Source organism: Camelus ferus, chromosome 33 (genome assembly GCF_009834535.1).
Source record: "Camelus ferus isolate YT-003-E chromosome 33, BCGSAC_Cfer_1.0, whole genome shotgun sequence".
In the NCBI taxonomy this organism is placed as follows: domain Eukaryota; kingdom Metazoa; phylum Chordata; class Mammalia; order Artiodactyla; family Camelidae; genus Camelus; species Camelus ferus.
The window spans coordinates 12,246,585-12,266,960 of NC_045728.1; the positions used below are offsets into that span (position 1 = coordinate 12,246,585).

At 48.1% G+C, this 20,376-nt stretch overlaps 1 protein-coding gene and 1 long non-coding RNA gene across 2 annotated transcripts in view; one reads left to right on the top strand and one right to left on the bottom strand.

Annotated features, from left to right (window-relative positions):
* DSCAML1 (DS cell adhesion molecule like 1) overlaps positions 1-20,376 on the top strand; it is a 314,658-nt gene that overhangs the window by 68,807 nt on the left and 225,475 nt on the right. The gene's annotated exons all lie outside the window — the stretch shown is intronic.
* On the bottom strand, positions 1,876-20,049 carry LOC116661133. The gene is made up of 3 exons (XR_004316889.1): positions 19,874-20,049; positions 13,475-13,482; positions 1,876-1,885 (listed from the first exon to the last, which is right to left on the bottom strand). It is a non-coding gene; the product is annotated as an uncharacterized LOC116661133 (long non-coding RNA).

Here is a 20,376-nt window from a genome sequence, read left to right on the forward strand (position 1 = left end):
GTTTGGCATTTGTCATAACTTTTCATGGCACCCCTGTGGACAAGCTGGTGATTTGTAACCTGGATGGTTTCCAAGGAGGAGCATCTGTAACAGGGCGAAGACTGAGGGGAATGATGCCTAATGATTGAGATCAGCCTGAAGGGAAAGTTCTCAGGACAGGGGGACGCCCTTTTCTTTCTAAGATGTGTTCTCAGTGACTGGTGAAAATGTGGAGGACATACTAAATAAGATTTGTGAATGACTGAAAGCTACAAGGAGGTAATAAATGCCTTGTATAATAGTAATAAAAAAATAGCTAATACTCTATAGCACTTACCACGTGCCAGGCTCTGTTCTAAACACATTGCATGTGCTAACATTTAATTTTTTTAGTATCCTAATGAAGTAGGTAACATCATTATTCCCATTTTACAGATAAGTAAACTGAGGACAAAGAGCTTAAGGTAACCAGTTGCAGGACCAGGATCTAGTCCCAGGCCATCTGACCCCAGAGCCTGTGCTCTTAACTCCTTACTATGAAAAAAAACATGATACAAAGCAATTTTAGTTACTAGAATTATGGGCAGACCATGAGATGAAATCTAATTGGAATACACGAGAACTGCTGTTTCTAGAGTCAGAGAGTATTGAGACAGGATGGGGTGTGAGGCTTGTCAGCGGCGTGTCTGAAAAACTCTTAGGGGTTTGATTCGCTGCATCTCGGCCTAAATCAACATGGTGACAAAGCCCCCAAGAGGGCTCTGGGCGGTGACAGGCTAGTCAGTGCATAGCTGTGCACTCCAGGCTCATGTTTTTAAAAGGACATTGACAAAATGAAGCAGGCTGCGGCAGAAAGAGGGGTCAGGAGAGTGGAGTCCAGAACCTCTGACCATAATAACTAAATAAATAATATGTCAGGCATTGCAGGGGTTGAAATAACCAGAGACAGGTTGGGGGAGGGGTGATTGTTGTCCTGGGACACCTGGGGGGGCCTGCACATCACCAGGGGCTGGACCGACTGCACATCTCCAAAGGGAAGACCCAGGACTCACGGGCATACAGTACAGAGAGATACATTTTGGCTCAGGGCAAAGAAACACATTCTAGCTCTTGAGGCTGGTCAACCCTGGGCCAGCGGCTGGAAACTTGTTTGGGGAAATGGTGCCTACCTTGCTTAGCGAAGTGCTCAGTGCATTATAAGTGTGCAAAAGTGGTGCCATTATTGTGGTTATGATGATTAACTTCAGCGTGTGAATCCCGAATCTACCACTTGTCAGGTGTTTGATTCTGAGCAAGTCTTTCCATCTCTGGGCCTCAGTTTCCTCATCTGTAAAATGGGGATTATAAGGCCTACCTTGGACAATTGTTGAGGTTGAAATTAGTGAGTCTGCCTACGTGAGGGGTCTAATTAAGAATCTAACATTTAAGAGGTGCAGTGAATGAAAATGCATGGAACAGTAAGCATCACAGCAGCCGTTTCTTTCTTAAGCGCTTACCATGTGTCAGGCGCTTTGCTAAACCCATAGAAGGCATTTGCTCCTTTAATCCTCATGACCCCAACTCGAGGTAAGCGAGGAAAGTGGAAATTGGATGGCAGGGGAGCCCTTGTTTGAATGTAGGTCTGACTGATTCAAGTGCACGACCTCAGCATCACTCTGCTGCCTCCCCAGGACTCAGCGAATTATTCCGGGAGTGAGAAGGAGGCAGTCCTGCTCCAGGTTTCCCTCTTTATTCAATCACTTTTGTGGAGCCCTGGAGAGGGGAGCGCGGCCCGCCTCCTGATTCAGCCCCTGGCTCCCCGCCTCCCTCTCCTTCCAGCCCCACTGCAGGCATCCCTCTTTCAGCCTGTCTGACTCCATCTTGGCACTTTGTCCTGCTAATTCCGAGGCTGGAGGGCGTGTGCACTCTTGATGCTGTTCAGCCCTAATTAGAAGTTCCTGACAGCTTGTTTGGGGCCCTGTCAGGCTCTCTGACTGGCCTTGCACCAATAAGTAAAAAGGAAAATTGCTATATGCTCCGTACCTGGATGCCTGGGTGTCATTCTGAGTGGCGTGTGCAGGCGGCAGGCGCCCGCTGGCTGCTCCTATTCTGGGACTCCTACTCTGTCCTGATTCTGTGCTAACTCTGCACCTGCGGGGCTGGCCGGGGCCCCTGTCCCTCCAGGATCCACCCAGGGCTCCAGCATCTGGACCAGGAGGGACCTATTGATCGAGCCTTGACAGAGCCTGGAAGAGGGTGGGGGCAGGCTGCTGGGATATTCTCATTTAGATTTCAAGTCCTTTCTGCCTTGGAAACCCCACCTGTGTTCAGGGCCAGAAGGCCACAGAGCACAGTTGGCTTTTTTTTTTCATGATCTATTACAGGGGATGGGTTGGTGTGGTGTGAGGCGAGATTGGAGCTTGTATTTTTTCAGTGATGATGGAATGATATAACAGATGCCTGAACTCCTGGACCTTTCTGCCCACTGACCTGCCTTGAAGAATGCCTTGAGAGTTAAAGAGTTAAGACAAAAGGCTGTGAAACTAGACCACCTAGGTTCAAATCTCTGCCACTGATAAACTTTGTGCCCTTGGGAAGGTCATTTCACCCCCTCTGGACTTAGTTTCATCATCTGTGAAATGGGAATAATAATAAAGTTGTAAGGATTAAATAAAAAACTTCAGAATAGTATATGACTCCTAGAAAGCACTCTGTAGATGTCACCTAAGAGTATTATTTTTACAAGATTTTTAACCAAAACAGTATAGTTAAATAGTTTGAATTCCAGCTACACTGCATACTAGCTTTATAATCTTGGGCAAGAAATCTAACTCTGATCCTGGATTTATTTCTAAAAATGAGTGTAATAATAGTACCCATCTCCTAGGGTTATTATGAAGATTAAATGAGAATATGTACCTAAAACAATTTGCACACCCCTTGGAACAGGAGTCAGCAAACTATAAGCCTATGGGCCTAATCAAACCCATCAAAAAAACTTTTATTTTATCCCAGCCACTCTCCTGTAAGGATTGTCTCTGCTGATTTCTCGCTACAATAACAGAGTTGAGTCTGGCTCACAAAGCTGAAAATATTTCTTTTCTGCCCCTTTACAGAAAAAGTTTGCCAGCTCCTGGCCTAGAACTTAGTAAGGGCTTGTTAATGCTATCTGTTGTTTTTGACAGGTAATTGTCATTGTCATCTCCACGCTGTGTCATAGAAGAGTTTGGAGGCTAAGCTTGCAATAGCAGGAAGCTTCTAAGATTTCTAACCAGAGAGGTTTTTTTCAAAGGTCTTATATGGCGGGGAAGAGGAGGGGAGGGGGATTTTTTTGAATGTTCTTCTTATTTGTGTGCAGTTTTAGAAAGGAAAACTGGGCGTGGTATTTAGTATAGCCATATACTTTCCCCTAGTCATGTATTTTCTGTTTTGAGGGATGTCAGTCATTTGGGAGCCATTGGATTGATCAATGAATCTCACTGATGAATTCCATCAATGAGGAAACTTTCACATTCCCCACTGCACCTGCTCCAAGAAAGTCCTTGCCGAATTTCAAATATCCAAAGCTGTCTGAATGACTGGACCAAGGCCACTGCAGCTGGGCTTAGAACTGAGTTTGTGGTCCCCTCCACCCACGTGGTCCTCCCAATGTGGGGGCTTGTGAAGGGTCCCAGGGGCTGCCTTGGGGTCATTCAGGCCAGGAGAACCCTGCCCGTTCAGAGCAGTTCAACAGATGAGGTGAGGGCTGGTGAGGTGAGTGTGGCTCAGGGAGAAGCTGGAGCCGGCGCCGGGGATGCCCCACTGACCTCACATACAGCCAGACTATTATCACTCAATTTTTACTCTGTGTTCCGGACACTGCTTCGCCTGCCAGCGACATGCAGCCGTTAAAATATTAATGTCTGGCATGTGGCAAACATTTAAAATATGCTAAGATATGGGAGCTGTTGAACTGGGCCTGGTTGACACACTGCCTCACCTGGGTGTTGTTTGCTCTGTAAATGCCAAGGATTCCTCCCCAAAGTTGGAACCCACACTTCTTTTCCGACCTCCCATTTCCTCCTGTGACCCGATTGGTGAGGCGGGTTTGTTTCCTGACCCAGCAGGGCCTCCCAGGGCAGTTCTTTGAGAACAAGCCAAATAGGCGTGTTTTAGTGCCATTTACCAGGAGGCATCTGAAAGGGCTGGTGTCAGGGTATTGTCGCTGGCAGCTCCCTGTGGGGTTGGGGGAAGGGGGTGCCCTGAGATCAGCGCTGGGCCAGGCACAGCAGGGGGGCCCAGCGTGGGGTGGACATGGCCACTGCCTGCCGGGAACTCACAGTACACAAGGAGGAGTGGCACCATTCCCCAGTGCTCAGCACACAACAGAAGGGAGAAAGCAAGATGCCCACACTGGGCTCTGACCCTCCGTGCTCACAGCAGCCATCCCTGGCTGATCAGGACAGTCTTTTTCGCTCATCTCCAAGCAGCCTCATACTCCTTATCACACAGGAAGCCACCTCCAGTCAGTCGGAACCGCATGAGATGAAACCAATTTGCTGTCTTCGATGGAGGAAACGATAAGGGATGCCAGGGAAGTTCTGAAGAAGTGCTAAGGGGCTCTAGGGGGATGGAGCCCTTCCAGATGGGGAGAGGCAGGGCTTCATGGAGGAGGTAGCCTTTGGGCTGGGGAAGAAGGGCACTGCAGGGAGAGGGTGTGTTTGGGCACAGGCTTGGAGGCAGCAACATGCTGGGTGGGTGCAGGAGTGACCAGCAGTGACTTTGGCTGATCTTGCTCTGCCAGGTGGTGGGAGCCAGCTGGCCCGGCCATCCCAGTGGTGGAGGCTCAGGGATGTCTCTCATCTCTGGCTTCCCCCAGCGAGGTTTCTTTCACTGGTAAAATCCTCAGGAGAGCCTTTCTTCCCGCTAGGAGTATCTCCATCCCAAACTAAACATAATGCAAACACCACACACCCAGACACAGGCAAGTCTAGGATGGAGATGTCTGGCCTTGCCAATCATCTAGCCAAAGCTTGGCAGACTTTTTCTATAAGGACCAAAGAGTAAACATTTTAGGCTTTCAGGCCATACGGTCACTGTTACTATTCTTCAACTTTGCTGTGCTGAGTAAAAACAGCCAAAGACAATATATGACCATTGGGTGTGGCTATGTGCCCCCTAAACTTTATTTACAGACACCGAAATTTAATAATGCAATATTTGCGTGTGATGGAATATTATTCTTCTTTTGATTTTTTTTCAACCATTTCCACCGGGTAAAAAGCATTCTCAGCTCTCAGGTTGCACAAAACAGGCAGCGGGTGGAACTTGGACTCCTGATGTGGTCAGACCATCTTGTCTGAATCTTGGTCGGCACGTCTGACTCCTCTGGGCCCACTTCCCCACTCTTGCTCAGTGAGCTCACCTGCTCCCACAGGTGGGCTGGTTTTGCAGAGCTCCAGCCCCAATGTGGAGAGTAGGGAGTCGGGGGTAGAGTTGGCCGGGTTAGGCTTTTAAAAGGCGAAAGCCATAGCCCTTGTGAGGGGACAGCTGTACAAGCTGCCTGTGCCCTTTCCCAAGACCTCAGTGGTCAGAGAGAGTCAAAGATGAGGAGCCGGAGGCCCAGAGTGGGGAAGAGCTTTGCTCAACGTTGCTCAGCTGGTTCACAGCACAGCTGGGACAGGACCCCTGCCATCCAGGCCTGGATTCTTTCCACTCGACTCAAGATAAAAGGGTCTCCAGGTTAAGCGTCTTCTTGTCCCCCGGCTCCAGGCTGTCAGAAGCAGCCCTGGACTTTGCTACCGTGATCACTCATGCCCGCTTGCTGCATCTTTCTGAGAAAAGAACACAACCAATGGGCCTCAGCGTTGGGTAGTAAAAGGGGAAGTAAACCATGATAAATTGCTGCTAATGCTGCTGGGTGACTGAGATAAAGGCTTGATTGTTTGGGCAGCATAAATCAACACCCTGAGCTGGATGGGGAATAAAGCAATAATTTAAATCTGTTTTCAGGGTCTTGTAGGCTGAGTGACCGACCAGGAATTGATATCGGAGGATGAAATAATGGATGGGGGAGGGTTATAGATGGTTACACCACACTGAGTGGATATCTCTGTACTCCCCTATGCTTGTCGCAAGTCCTGTGGGTGGGATCCAGGCAGAACCATAATTCCTGGCCTGCTCTGTAAAGAGGTCCCTGTAATCCACCTACCTGCTGTCTTCTGCAAACAGCATCTGCTCCTCCTCCAGGCATCCCGGCCACTTCCTCATCACATTCATGGAGGAACTCTTTGTTAGACCCGGGACTGGGCTCTGAGATTCAAAGATGCACAGCGCGAAGTTAGCTCCGCTAGATCGTAAGTTCCCTGAGGTCAAGGACTAGGGCTGTCTAGTTCACCACCATGTCTCCAGTGCCTGGGACAGTGCCCGGCATGCAGTAGATGCTCAATATATTTTTTGGTGAATAAGAGATGGACCAAGCCAAAAGAAAAAAAATCACAATGAAGTACATTAACTGCTGTGTAAAGAATGCACTGTGGCAGGGGCACAGGGAGAGAAGAGGGGAGGATGTGTTGTTTCTGGGAGTCCTCGGGGGGTTAAGAAGCTGAAGAAGTAGTGAGACTTGAGCTGAGTCTTGAGATAGGAGTAAGGGTGGTCACGGGACCAAGGAGGGGAGGAGGCCACTCCAGGAGGAGGGAAGAGCCCACGCAGAGACTTGGAGAAGGCTGCACTGTGGCTTCTGAAACCAAAGAGCGTCGGTATCTTAAAGAAAGGGGAGGCCAAGCTAGTGGCTTATGATTTCCAACTTCGTTCATATTTTCTTAACTGGCTTTCTCTTCACCGACCACCCTTGGTGTGGTTTCTTTGCTTGTGATAATCCACGTGGGTGGGAGGGTGGGCAGCACTGCATGCCAGGCATGGTGCAATAGAAAAACACTCGGACTGGTCAGGGGCCCTGGGTTCTCCCTCCAGCGGTGTCATCATGTAGCTCCATTGTCTTGGGCAAGTCCCTTGGAACTTTTTTTGTTCCTCCTTTTCCTCCTGTGGAAGATGGCAAGCTGGGAAGGGTCCCCTCAGGTAGCCTACCGGGCTCTTGCTGATGCTTTAAATCATTTCTGGGCAGGCACCAGCTGCGGAGGCTGGGGTGCCTTTTCGGCCCCTAACCAAGGGTTAGGCACTTAGTAGACTCTAACAAATACTCGGTTATAGGTTACTTGAGGGCAAAATTCCCTGTCTTTTAGAAAAAGAAGAAAGATGAAATTCCCCAAGAAATACAGAAGATGGTCTTTATCTACCTAAATAGCAGTAACAATAAGGCCAAAATAAACACGGGTACCGTAGTGAGTACCATGCGCCAGGCAATAGTCCAAGCACCTTAGATGCACTAACTCACTTAATTCCAGCAAGAACCCCGGGGGGTAGGTGCTATTATTACCCCCATCTCACAGCCCCAGACAGATGGGCTAACTCACCCAACACCATAGAGTTAGTAAGTGGTGAAGCCAGGGTTTGGACCAGGCATTCAGGCCCAAGAGGCTGGACTGCTAACCAGGATGCTATGGCCATTGTGCTGACCTTTGGACTGCGGGAGAGACAGGTGTGATGAGCAGCCTGGGACGTGGCTCCAGGCACTGCCCTCAACGACAGCATCTGAGCTGCTGGGGTGATTCCGCCTCCACTTCCACCACCTCCCACTACCTCTACTCGGCCACAGGCCGTTGGCTCTACCAAGTGTCGGGATGGATGGGCTCCACTGCACCTGTCAAGGCTGGACAAGGGGACACATCTGAACCAGTGACAGAGGTCGTAAATTTTTCTGTTCATTATGTTTGTTTTGTTTGGTGTAATTAATGGATCTGTTAAGCTTAATCAAGCTCTGACCTCTTTTATAACCATTATAAATCAGCTCAAATAGCTCTGGGAGCAGGGTGGTGGTGTCATTTTGCAGGCCTCCCTGGGAGGGAGTGGTCATTCCATGGAGTGAAGTCTCAGAAACGAGATACTGGGCAGGGCGAGGGCGGCTCACGTGGGTCCCACGGGGACTGATTAGGGATGGGATTAGAAGCTATCACCAGGGCATTGGGAGTGGAAGGGAAAGGAGCCACGGAGAAACTGAGGCAGAGAGCCTTGTTGTGTGAGCCCCACCCTAGTGACACTTAATCATTGGTGTTTCTATGAGTCCCGGCTGGTTGGGAGTAGGGGCTTGCTGCAGAAAGAGGTGTAAGCAACAGAACGTCTCATACTTTGACCTCTTTGCCCTACAAATGACTCCCTGACGAATAAACGCACTCCATACAGTCCCATGATAGGGGCTGGGCATGGTGGGGGCCGGGAGAGAAGACGGGAGAAGGAATGGGAGGCCCAGAGCCGCCAGCCCAGAGTCTGCAGCCGAGGCGATGACGTCCCTCTTTTCCGTCCCTGCTCTCTCTGGTTTGGTGAGCAGAGTGAGTGTGATTGAGCAGGGCTGCAGAAGCTTGTTCTCGGCTATTAGGATGAATGGATCCCTGGGATACCAACAAGGATGCTGTGGGTCTGCGTGCGCTTTAATAATAATAATAATAATAAAATAAAAGAAACTAACAAAACACCATTCCCCATCATTAAAATGCAGAAGCAGATAAAGAGCAGCTTCTGTGTAATTACCCAAAATTCTTATTTCCATAAGAAACCAGTACTTCATAAATGTTCCAACCTGAGCCTTTCTCTCCAGGGAAACTGGATTTCTATGAATATAGGGAAATTTAGTAATTGCCCCTGAAACTGCTTTTCTGTGTTAATGAATAGCAGGAGCTTGCTTTTGCTTACAACCCCAAATGGAGCAGTTTCCTTTCCCATCACTGGGTCACTGAACACCCACTCACCACCACCATCACACACATCACACCCATTAGGGGCTCAGGGCTTGGGTTTCAGGAGGAGTGATTTCTTCTGCAGGGGAAGAAGGGAGTGGGAGATGGCCTGCCAGTCTGAAGCCTAGGTCTGCATTTTCCCAGTTGCATCTGTATTCTTTCTTACCATAGGTATACATTTTATTTCAGTGCAGTGTGCTTTTAAAAAATGAAATCAAATAAATGCACTGTTAGATTAAAAATATGTACAGCATTCTATAGCTCATAATGCCACGGTAGATTTTAAACCTCTAAAAGCATATGCATTAAAGCAATTTTCTAAACTAATATAGCAAGAGGTCCACAAAAGCACTGCAACATTTGATAATAGTTGCCATCTTCAGTTGAGGATAATGATGTTAACAAATGTAATGGGAGTAATGAGTGGAGATTCAAAAAGCTGCTTTTGTTTAATTTTTTGTAATGCAAATTAGTTTGGGAATGAAAGAGGGGCGAGTGTGGGGGGGACTCTTATTTGAAATGAATCTTTATCCTAGCTGATGGTAGGCCAGTTGTAAGCAGAAGTGGCTTCATCATAGAATTAAACAACCCAGAGATGGAATTGTTAAGGTGATGAGGATGAAATTAAAAAAAAAAAGAAGAAGAAGAAGCTGCAGAATCGAATCTTCTTTCTTGAGCCTCGAACTGCAGATGTTTGAATAAAGAAGCCTCCAGATGCCACTGGCATTGTCCCTGGAGTTCTCCATGCCAGTGACTGGAGACCTGTTCCTGGTGGACAGAAGGGTGGGGACTTGTAAACTTGGTTTTAGGAGCAGGTGGTGTATGGAGAAAGGGGTGGTGAAGGTGGGGACCACCCTGGACCTTCCCCCAAGCCAGGTTGCTCTATGAGACCCTGAGTTACTTTATCAAGCCCCACCCTACTTCCCTTCAGGGACTTCAACAAGCTATTCTGCCCACCCCCCAGCTTTTCCCTTCTGTAAAATGGGAGCAGAAATGGGCACTCAGGGTGCTTTTTTTTTTTTTGGTCTTCCTTGTTCCTGTGTTCTCCTTTCACTGCTCAGGGCACATTTTTGAAGGTGCTGGGGTTCCCATCTTAATTTCTCAAAAGAAAGGAGGGTGGCACAAAGCAGAGCAGCCGTTAACGTCTCCCAACCTCATTTTTCTTTGCCCTTGGCTGACCTCAGCCTGCCTCGCAAGGCAGAAATCACCACCATGACTTTGATGCACAAAGGAAAAATCCTGTTCAAGAATGCCATCCTGGAAGGCTCCTCTGTGGTCACTCAGGAGTGTGCTCAGTCTTCTTAGTTTTCTCTAGAGAAGGCAGGAACAGCAAAGCTTGAGCCACTGGATAAGCTTCTTGAAGAACCAGCCCATCTTGGGAACAGGGATGGGTATAGATGTAGAATAGCCCTCGCTAGGTACAGCTATGTGGCCTTGAACTGATGACATGTACCAGGCGGGTCAGGGCTTTTATGTTCTCTCTTTAGAGTATGTTTCATTTCCCCGATTAGATTGTCAGCTTGCAGAGGGGATGCTACTGTCTCTATGGTATTGTCTGCAGGGGCCCATCCCGATGCTGGGCCCAGCAGACACTGCCTAACTGTTACCAGTTCCTGAACTCTTTACGAGCAGGCAGTTTTCTAAGTGCTTTACATAGTGCGTTTCACAATCATCCCCATTTCACAGCTGGGGAAACTGAGTCCCTGGGAGGTTAAGTCACATAATGGAAGCAACAGAGCTGACCTTGAAACCAGGAGTCTGCTTCCCAGGTTCTAGTCCCTAAGGATCATGCTAAATGCATTAGTGGGTTGTTAAAGTTGGGGGAGGGGGCTCTTTGCCCAGGAATGTGTCTAATCCCACTGCCCACAGCCAAAAAGCCATGACTGGAGTACAGCTCAGCCTGAGGGAGGCTGCCCACTGGCTAAAGGAAGGTTTGGGGAGATAAAATTATTTTTAGGGAGAGTATCGTTAAAATGATATGATTTTGAGAGGGTGCAGAGAAGTGAGGAATATGACTTAGAGTCACTGGCTTGCCCAGCTTACAGCTTTAATTAATATGAAATTGCAACATAGATTCTTATGATTAGCAGGGACGTCTCAGTGAGCAGAGAAGGAACCTTTAACGATGATCCCAAGATGAATCTGGGAGATGAACTATCCATGCAATAAACAAGGCAGTGTTAGAGGAAGCAAAGTAAATGCAAGTCCCAGGCCATCAGAACAGTAATCTGTCAGCAGGACGAGGCCTTCCTGGACCTGTCCCTTGCAGAGGGGACAGCCATCCTTGCACCAAGGGCAGGACTGCACTGAGGCTGCGTCAAGTCCAGTGATTTATTCTTTGTATGTGTTACCAAGAAAGCCTAGTCTGGGAGCAGGAACACTGAGGCAGCTCCCTGTTCCTTTGGTCTGGTCTGTCCCTTTGTCATTGTCACCTTCAGGGATTGGTTCCTCAGGGACGTGGGCCTGGACCAGCTACCTGCGGGGGAAGGTCTCACCGTTCTCATAAATGCTTCTGAGGCTGAGGGATCAGGAAACATGCCTGTTGCCCTGAAGATGCTGATCTACTGGTTTCTCTTTTATAAAGTCTTACCCCAGAGCCAGTGGACTGAGAAGGAAGAGGCTCGGGGAGGGGGCCGGGCTGGGGTTATCTACCCGTCTCCCTCTCCAGGAAACTTGTTGAAATGAATAGCCACTTAAAAACTGCTTTTGGCTAGTTTTATGGACTGAATGTTTGTTTCCCCTCTGTTCCCCTTACCAAATCCACATGTTGAAGGCCTCCCCTCCCCATGTGACTGTATTTGGAGGTAGGACCTCTAAGGAAGTAATTAAGGTTAAATGAGGTCATAAAGGTGGGGTCCTCATTCAGTCGGATTAGTGCCTTTATAAGAAGAGGCACCAGAGAGCTTGCTCTCTCCTCCCTCTGCCACATGAAGATACAATAAGAGGGCAGCCATCTGCAACCCAAGGAGAGCACCCTCACCAGACACTGAGCCTCCTGGCATCTTGATCTTGGACTTCCAGTCTCCAGAACTGTGCGAAAACAAATTTCTGAGATTTAAGCCGTCCAGCATGTGGTATTTTATATTATGGCAGCCTGAGTAGACTAGGGCAGCCCATCTTGTTTTGCAATGGCTAATGGCTGACTGGACCACAGACTGATACTAGGCTGTATCTGAAGCCCTTAAGTAAGGGATCGAGTTTGGCATAAGTCAGGGAACCTCATTTCAGTTTATTCCAGAATGAAAAGTCCATGAGTTGTGTGTTATTAATATATTCATTTCACAGATGAGGAAACTGAAGCTCAGAGAGTTTAAATTTCTTGCCAGGTCAAAGAGCTAGTGAGTACACTTGATGGAGTTTCTCCGACACTGACAGGTGATGATTCTGGGATAGGACTCCAGCCTCGGATGAAATCAGGATGATTTCCTGGGTGGCATGTCATGGGAGCCCACAACCCTACCCACCCCCCAACTCATACTCTGCTGAGTGTCTGCGTCCTGGAGTGAGAAGGAAGAGAAAGCCTGTGGATAGGTGGAGGGGTGTTTCCCTTGGGAGGCTCTCCCCGCCTCCAGCAGGACCCGGGTAGCCTTGAGCCCTGATGGAATAATATTGTTCCAGCTGGTACAGTGTGCCTCCTCTGACACATACCCTCTCCCACGTCTCCAGAGCACCTGAGAGCACCCACTCTCAGGACAGTGTGTGTCCTTTTTGAAAATGAAGATATCAGGAATGCCTTCTGTACAAAGGAACATATCAGTTCCTCCAAAGCAAAATATAAGCCAGTAACATTTCTCTAAGGCTTGCTATGTGCCAAGCACTGTATATTTGCTATTTCATGTGACCTACACGGCAGTCCTCTGAGTCAGGTATTACTCTTATCCCCACTTTATGAGAAAGGAAATTTGAGGCTGAGAGAGGTTAAGAAACCTGCCCTAAGTCAAGCCAAACAGAATTTAATTGGTTTGGGAAGAGCAGGAGGACCTTGGGTATCTAAGATGGTTTGAGATTTGACAACAAGCCCACTTTACAGCAGGGCTGTCCAAAGAGATTTGGCACCTTGGCAGGTAGTGAGTTTCTTGTCGCTACAGGTAGTCCAACAGAAGGGAGACACTCACCTGATGGGGATGGGATGGGGATGCCGACAGAGCTGGAGCTTTGGGTGTTGGGGTTAAACCGGACAGGTTTGAAGTCCTTTCCAACCCTGAGTCTCCTCAGGATTATGGGATTTGATTCTAGGTCAGGAGTTCTGTGAAGACTCCAAGAATCCACACTTTAAAATAAGGGCCCCAGATGATATTTATAATTGAGCAAGTTTGGGAAAAGTGAATTAAGGGACTCCCTGAGATATGAGTGGCCCAAACAGAGCTAGACACCAGGCCTCCTGCCTCCGCTCACTCTACGTGTGTGTGTGAAGATGAGAGCGTCTGCTTGGGCACACAACTGTTTGCACAGATGTGTCTGCCTCCGTGGATGGCTGCCACCTTCCTGGCTCATAGTTCACCAGGAAAAGTCAGTCTGTCCCAGAACGCAGGTGATGAAAGGATTGGCCACACAGAGAATCTTCCCGTTTATACCTCTTCCTTCTAGCCCTTAATCCTGCTGGATTATCTAAACACTGAGCTCTGATTGCTTTCCTCTCTGGGGAAAGGCCCGCACTGAGTCATGGGAGAGTTAGGGGTGATCTGAACTCTGATCTCTATCTGCCTGTAGGCTTCAGTTTCTCCCAGCATAAAATTGGAGAGGCTGATTTGAAACTAACCAGCCAATCAATAAAATCAAACCTAGGCAAGACCACTTCCCAGCAGGGACTGCTCATGGAAGTTGGAAGAGGAAAGATGAGTGTGCTGTAGAGGGCCACTGGGAGGGGTGATTTTGGTGTCTGTAGTCCGCTGGAGGAAGTCTGGGTCGGTATGTGGAGATGGGGATACTCAATGGTTGATTGAGGGCCCTTTATTCCTGGTGGTCCCCCAAAATAATGCTCCCTGGGCCGAGAAACCCTCATGTTTCCAACTCTATCAGGACCAGGTGAGACAGAGAAAGGAGCATATGTTCTGAAGTTGCTCTGCCTACCCAAGTTCACGAACAGAGGTCGAGGGTGAGTCCTACTTAAAAGCACAGCTCTTCTGTGCCAGACAGGGTCCTAGACACATCACCCTGCATGGTTCATATTCTGTCACCATTGTACAAGTGAGAAAATTGAGGCTCAGTGAGGTTAAGCATTGGCCTAAGGTCATACTTCCCACCCTAGCCTGCTTCCCATCTCCCCCACTACTGAACACATGGGAACTTAGAATTCCAGACTTGATGACTGAAGAGGCAAAACATTCTGAGACTCTGGAAGGAGGTGGGTGGAAGTAATAAGACATTCATCTGTGTGAGATTAGTTAGCTGTAGTTCTGCTTAGAGGCAAGTGGATGGACAAGACATGTGGTTGAGTTGATTTGGCCCTTATCTGGCTCTCTGTGTCTCAATTTTTCCACTCCTAACTGGATACAATTCCAGGCTGCTCCCATGATGGTTTTGAGCCTTGAAGAAGTCCCTTGTTTGTCACAGAGGGAGTCTACTGTACAGAACATATGTTAATCATGGTAGATGGTGGGGGTGAGAAGAAGAGGAATTTTTAGCAGGGAAAGAAAATCTTTCTCTTCCTTGTCTCTGGAGGATGAAACTTTCTAGTTTCTAACACAATTAAAAAATGTAATATTATCTTAAAGAAAAATAGTGTTCATGCATAGAGTAAATTGGCTTTGGATTAGGACTGTCCAAGACAAATTTAGACTCTCAGGTTTGATTTACCTGCCCTGGCTTCCATAGCCATCTGAGTGTTCTCTGAGAATGCAAACTCATTTTAATAACAGCCGAAGCAAAATAAAATTAGAAAGATGATTCTGCTGTGCGGAAAATCATATACTGCCAGTCAAAGGCAAATGCACACTATTTTTAGGTTATTCATTGTAAGGGGTTATCTGCATTCTCCGCCCCTCCCCAGCCCCCAGACTTCCCTCCCCTGGCGTGGGTACTGGGGGTTGACACACCACACACACATCCGGGGCGCACGGGCATACCTCTACAGCGCTCTACTTAGCTCACTGCCTTCACCACCCACCTAATGCTCATGGGGAAATGGAAACGCTTTTCCAATATTCCTCTGAATGAAGAGCTCGCTATTAGTCACCACCAGCCTGGCTCGGCCCCCAGTAGATAGTCCCATCCCCGCTATGAGGTACCAAAATAAATGGCTTTTGAGGCACCACGGGGAAATAGGCTGAGACTCGCATACAATTAAAATAGTTATTAATACTTGCGTTGTTCCTGGGGTGTGGGTGTGCATGACATCTACCTTTTCCCTTTGGCTGGAGTGAAACAAGAGAACATATGTTCTCAGCGCCGGGACTCCCAGCCCCGTCACTGGGAGGAAGGCAAAGTGTAAGGATGCTCAGCCCCTCCTCCAGCTCCTGGAATCCCCGCCAAGCTGCCTGGCTTGGCCCATAAGTCTGGGCTGCAGATGTCCGAGTTTTTCCAGACCTCAATTTTGCCATCAGCCTAAACAAATTTTTTAAGTGTGTGTATGATATGGGAGGGGGTGAAAGTAGGGATGGGGGCCGGGGAGAATGAACAGACAGACTGGCAGATACTCTGACCCACCTTGTTGGGTTGTAGGAAGAGAAAGGAACAGATGTGAGGGCTCTTTGTGGTTTGCAGAGAATAAGTCTGAGGAATGATAATTAAGTCTTTACCTTTTCTTTCTTTTTTTTTTTTTTTTTGAGTTAATTTCATTATCGTCATCTTGCCTGGTTTGCTTCGGGTCAGCCTGTTTTTCCTTCCTCCCTTCCTCCTTCTTTTCCTCTATCCCTCCTTCTCTTCATTCCTTCCTTCCTTTTCTATCCTTTCTTTCTTTCTCCCTTTTCCTGTCATTTTCTCCTTTTTTCATAGGAATTAGGAGCAAGAACTTGGGAGTCTGCTGTGTGATCCTAGACAAGTTATTTAACCTCCTCAGTTTCCTCATCTGTAAATGGGCACAACAATTCTTGTGAGAATTAACCTGGGTAATACAAGTGAAGAATTTAGCACAGGGCCTGGCACGTAATACGTAGAATATAATATGACGTGTCCCTTAAAATGTGGGGCCGGGGACAGGGTAGTGGTAATAATTACTGTTGTTATATTATCATCATCATTTTCTCTCCTTCCTCCCATCATTTATCGGGCAACTTCTAGGTGCAGGTTCTAGATCAGGCTCTGGAGATGGACCATCCAAAGTCCCTGTCTTCAGGACACCCACAACCTTACAGGGTAACATGTTTGCTTCCACTCAGCTGCCTTTAGAGAGAGAAGATTCTGGATGGTCTCAGGCTGACAATTGAAGGAGAAACCTTGATTCACAGGTATTAGGAAAGGTCAGGAGTAGAACAGAGATTTATACTTTTGTGTTTTGGTGATAGGATTGCTAATAGGCCTAAAACCCATTTGTCACCTGGGAACCGAGGTTTCCTGGGACCAGAAAACTAGCAACCACAGAAGCAGAGTTGGTTTCAGTGTCAATATTTGCCACAAGTGATGAGTAAACAAAGTCTCCCACGTCAGAATCCAGCGTCTGGGCAGGGGAGCCGGTGGCAGGCAGGGGCCAGGGCGCAGCACAGGCTGCTTTCTGAATTGCAAGCAAAAGGATTCCAATGAGACCAAGAACAAGAAATATCTCCCCAGTTCCCCCTTAGAGCGTAAGGTGGGTAGTGAGGGCAGCCTAGATAATCTCGAGATAAAATAGCCCTGGGGTAATTGAGAGTCGGAGGCCTGAGCTCCGAGCAATATCCCTTCAAAATCACAGGTTTGCATAATGGAGTTGCTAAGCAGCCCTGGAATTCTTTGCAGACTCCCTTCTCCTTTCCCCCCTGTTTACACGCTCACCCCAGGCTGCTGCACTGGTTCTAAGCCCCCTTTTCTGCATCTTTATGGGATGAGACACAGATGCAGTCACAGTTTCTGAGAAAATGCAAGTTTGCTCTGCTAATTTAAGGAAACCTCCAAATTCAAATTTACCAGGTAGATAAATTAGGAGATGGTTGTAAGCATTCCAGAAAATCTCCTATTTTACAATGAGGCTTAACCACAAGGATCCTTTAAATATCAGCTTCTACTAGATCATTTCAGGCAGGAGTTATACCTGACAGAGGCTTTGGGGGAAGACACATAAATTTAAAGAATTAGAACTGTTGAAAGTAAAGATAAGGGATCTCTGATATTATAACGAAGCTCAATGGGACATACTCTTTGAGTCACAAAAACTTGATAATTACACAATTTTTATAAAGCTTTATTAAGTATCTGTCCATCCATTCATGCAACAAAAATATATTGAATACCTACTATATGCCAGGAAATATGATATGAATAAGACATAGTCCTTGTTTTCAAGGAACAATAAATCAATGGTGTGGAACAGGAATTGCTACAAGAAGGGTAAGTAAACATAGTGGACTCATGGAGGAGAATCTAAATCAAACCGGAAGAGAGGCAGTCAGGGAAGGCTTCCTGGAGGAGGTGAAGTTTATGCTACAGAGAGCCAGTGTTTGTTAGCCAAAGAAGAGGGGAACAGGCAATTCTAGCAGAGGGAACATCCCACAGGAAGACGGCATGTTCTAAGAGACACCAGTCGACAGTGTGTGGAGTATGTGCGCATGAGGGGAGATTAGGTTAAGAAGAAGGGCAGAGGCCAGCCCAGGTCATGAGAGGTTTTCCATGACTGACCAAAGAGTTCGAACTTTTCCTAAAAGTAATGGGGGCCATTGAATGATGTCAAGTGATCCTACTGGCATTTTTAGAAAGATCATTCTGGCAGCAGCAAGGAGGGTTGACTCAGAGGCAGCAGGAACGAGGAAAGCTGGAAAACAATTGGTAAGGGCCTGATGAAGGTGTCAGAAGGACCTGAGGAGCAGTCTCCCAGGCCAGATGAGGTGGCTGAGTCCTTGGCACGTGTGACCGGAGGGTGTGGATGGGAGGGAGGGGAGACACCTACAGGTACAGCAGAGCAATAGTCACAGCTGCCAGGCATGGTCTGTTCACCCTGCCCAGTGCCATGCCTGTTGCCTCCTGGACGTTTGGTGTGGGGTGAATGCCCTGGGAGTTAGGAGGCTGGGTGCTGGGGTGACATCTCCAGGATATCCAGGCCACCAGGCCTGAGGGTAGGGAGGTGGAGGCCTGAGGGTAGGGAGGTGGAGACCTGAGCCAGGAGCTAAAGCAGCACAGCCAGGAGTCAGTAGGTGACGGAGCAGGACAGCAGAGGGGCTGGTGGCATTTTTGTTTGAAGATGTGGGAATAACCATTTGGAAGTGGGAAGGAGGATGGAGGAGCAGGCAACTCCCAGCCCCCCACTGGCTTCGCTGAGGGGGACCTTTTCCACCGCCCCCAGGGGCTTGTCCCTGGGGAGCATCCAGCCCTTCCTCCTCCGAAGGAGACAGCCTCACCTCCCACCTGCCATGAGATGCAGCTCATTCTGAGTTCAGTGGCAAATATTGAACTACTTTTCAGAAGTGTTAATTGGGATTTTTAATTGACCATAAGCAGGTTATCAAAGCCTGTTTGTCTTTGGCAGTTGTTTATTCTCCAGGGGACAATCCCACCCAGAGTGGTGTCACCACTCAGCAAGCACGTGTTCCCTACCCCCCAGTCGCTTCTGCTTTAGTTTTGCCTCACTTAAAAATAAGAATAGAGCAAACTCTGTTCTGTCCCGGAAGGCAGGACCTGATGCGGTTTAAATGCTGTCAGTGAACACTGAATGGCTCCGTCCCTAGTGGCGATCCGGTGCTGCCCTGTATTGTTACAACATCCTAGAAAGGGCTGCTCTGCTCCTGGCTGGAGGGGACCCCTGGCCTGGTAGGGCTTCTGCTCCCAGCACCTGACACGGCACTGCCTGTGCAGGGGATTCACCTCGGTCCCAGGAGCCACCACTGCTGGGGAGTTAGCGTTCCTTACTTCTCCATACTGACCTGGGTATCTGGTTTGTCGTGATTGAGACGTTAGTTATTATGGTGTAAATAGGCCAGCCAATTGCTAGTTGGCCTCACACATCCTATTTCGGACCTGATTCTGGCCTTGTGCTCTAAGCTGCTGCTTCTCTGGGCTCGGGTTGGAATTGGCTGGGGGCTGGGGAGCAAGGGGCATGCGCTGCTGTCCGGGGGGCTCTACATGAAGGCGCTTGCTTTCTTGGCATGAAGGAGGAACAGGAAATGGGGTAGTCTAATCTGACAGAAAGAGCCTCGAGGCTGCAGTCGACTTCCTCAACTTCTCCGAACTTCAGTTTAGCATCTTTGAAACCGTCTCTGCCCAGAGGAGAAAATGAAATGAGAAGCTAGGCTTGAAAGATGTGGGGAAATGTTCGAGCACTATTATGATGAATAAACTCATTCATTCTTCAAATATCTATTGAGCAGATGCCAGGCACTATTCAGGGCCCTGTGGATTCAGAGTTGAATGCGGCCAGGCTTCTGAACCAACCCTCTACCCAGCTCGTGAGTTCCATGAACACCACCCAAGTGTGAGGTTGTTACCGAGTCCAAACTCGTTCTGCTCGCCACCTGATAGGCCAATAAATTGAGAGACAAGGTGTTGGGGCAAGGAATAGCGATTTTATTCGGAAAGCCAGGAAACAGAGAAGATGGCAGACTAATGTCTTGGAGAGCCATATTACTCAAGTCAGAATTCAGGCTCCTTTTATACTAAAAAGGGGTTGGGGCATGGTTGGTTGTTGCAAACTTCTTGGTGTAGGAATTCTTTGTTCTTGTAGCTGTCCACCTGGGTCAGGTCATGATACCCCTGTCAAACCTCTAAGAAAACAAATGTTATTTTCTATTCTGCAACTTGTTATCTTTATATAAGTACAATAGCATCAATATCCTTAAAGGTCAGAGCCTTGAGAATAGGCTCTCCTGTATATTTCAGGCTAAAGGCAACATTCTTTTACAAACAGTGCAGAGCGAGCAAGACTGAGCCTAGGAAACAGGGCACAGGGTTAAAGCCAAAGAAACAGATTTAATACGGAGTCAGAGTTGTTCTTTTCTGTTACAAGGTCTCGTTATTAAGTGTCCTCCTACCCACTGAAAAATGAATGCATTGGTCAGCGCATGCCTTTGGCCATACTTCTTGTTGCTAATTCTCCATTGTCTATAAGGCCACCCTTGTGGTGATTACCATTCAGCTGCTAGAAGTGATGATGAGGTCAAGCCCAGGATGGAAGTGGGCTTTATTGGAAAGCCAGGTTGGTGGCGAGGGGTGGGGTGTGTGTGTGTGTGTGTGTGTGGAGTGAGGGTGGTGTTTAGATGGCTTCTGTGTCAGTTTGCATCCTCCAAGAAGTAGATGTTAGATGGAGTTAGAGGTGCAGCCAGTGTACTGGGAGAAAGTTCTGTGGAGTATCCAGAGGGAGCGAAGTCGGCGGGGCGAGCCTTCAGTCCTGATGCATGTGGGGAGCGCGTGAGAGGAGAGAGGGATGGCGGAGGACTGGGCAGGAGGGGCCTCGGAGGGCAGTGCAGCTCAGAGAAAGCCTCAGCCAGGCAGGTGGGAAGCCCTAGAACAAGCGTCCTTTCTTTCAGTGAGGAGG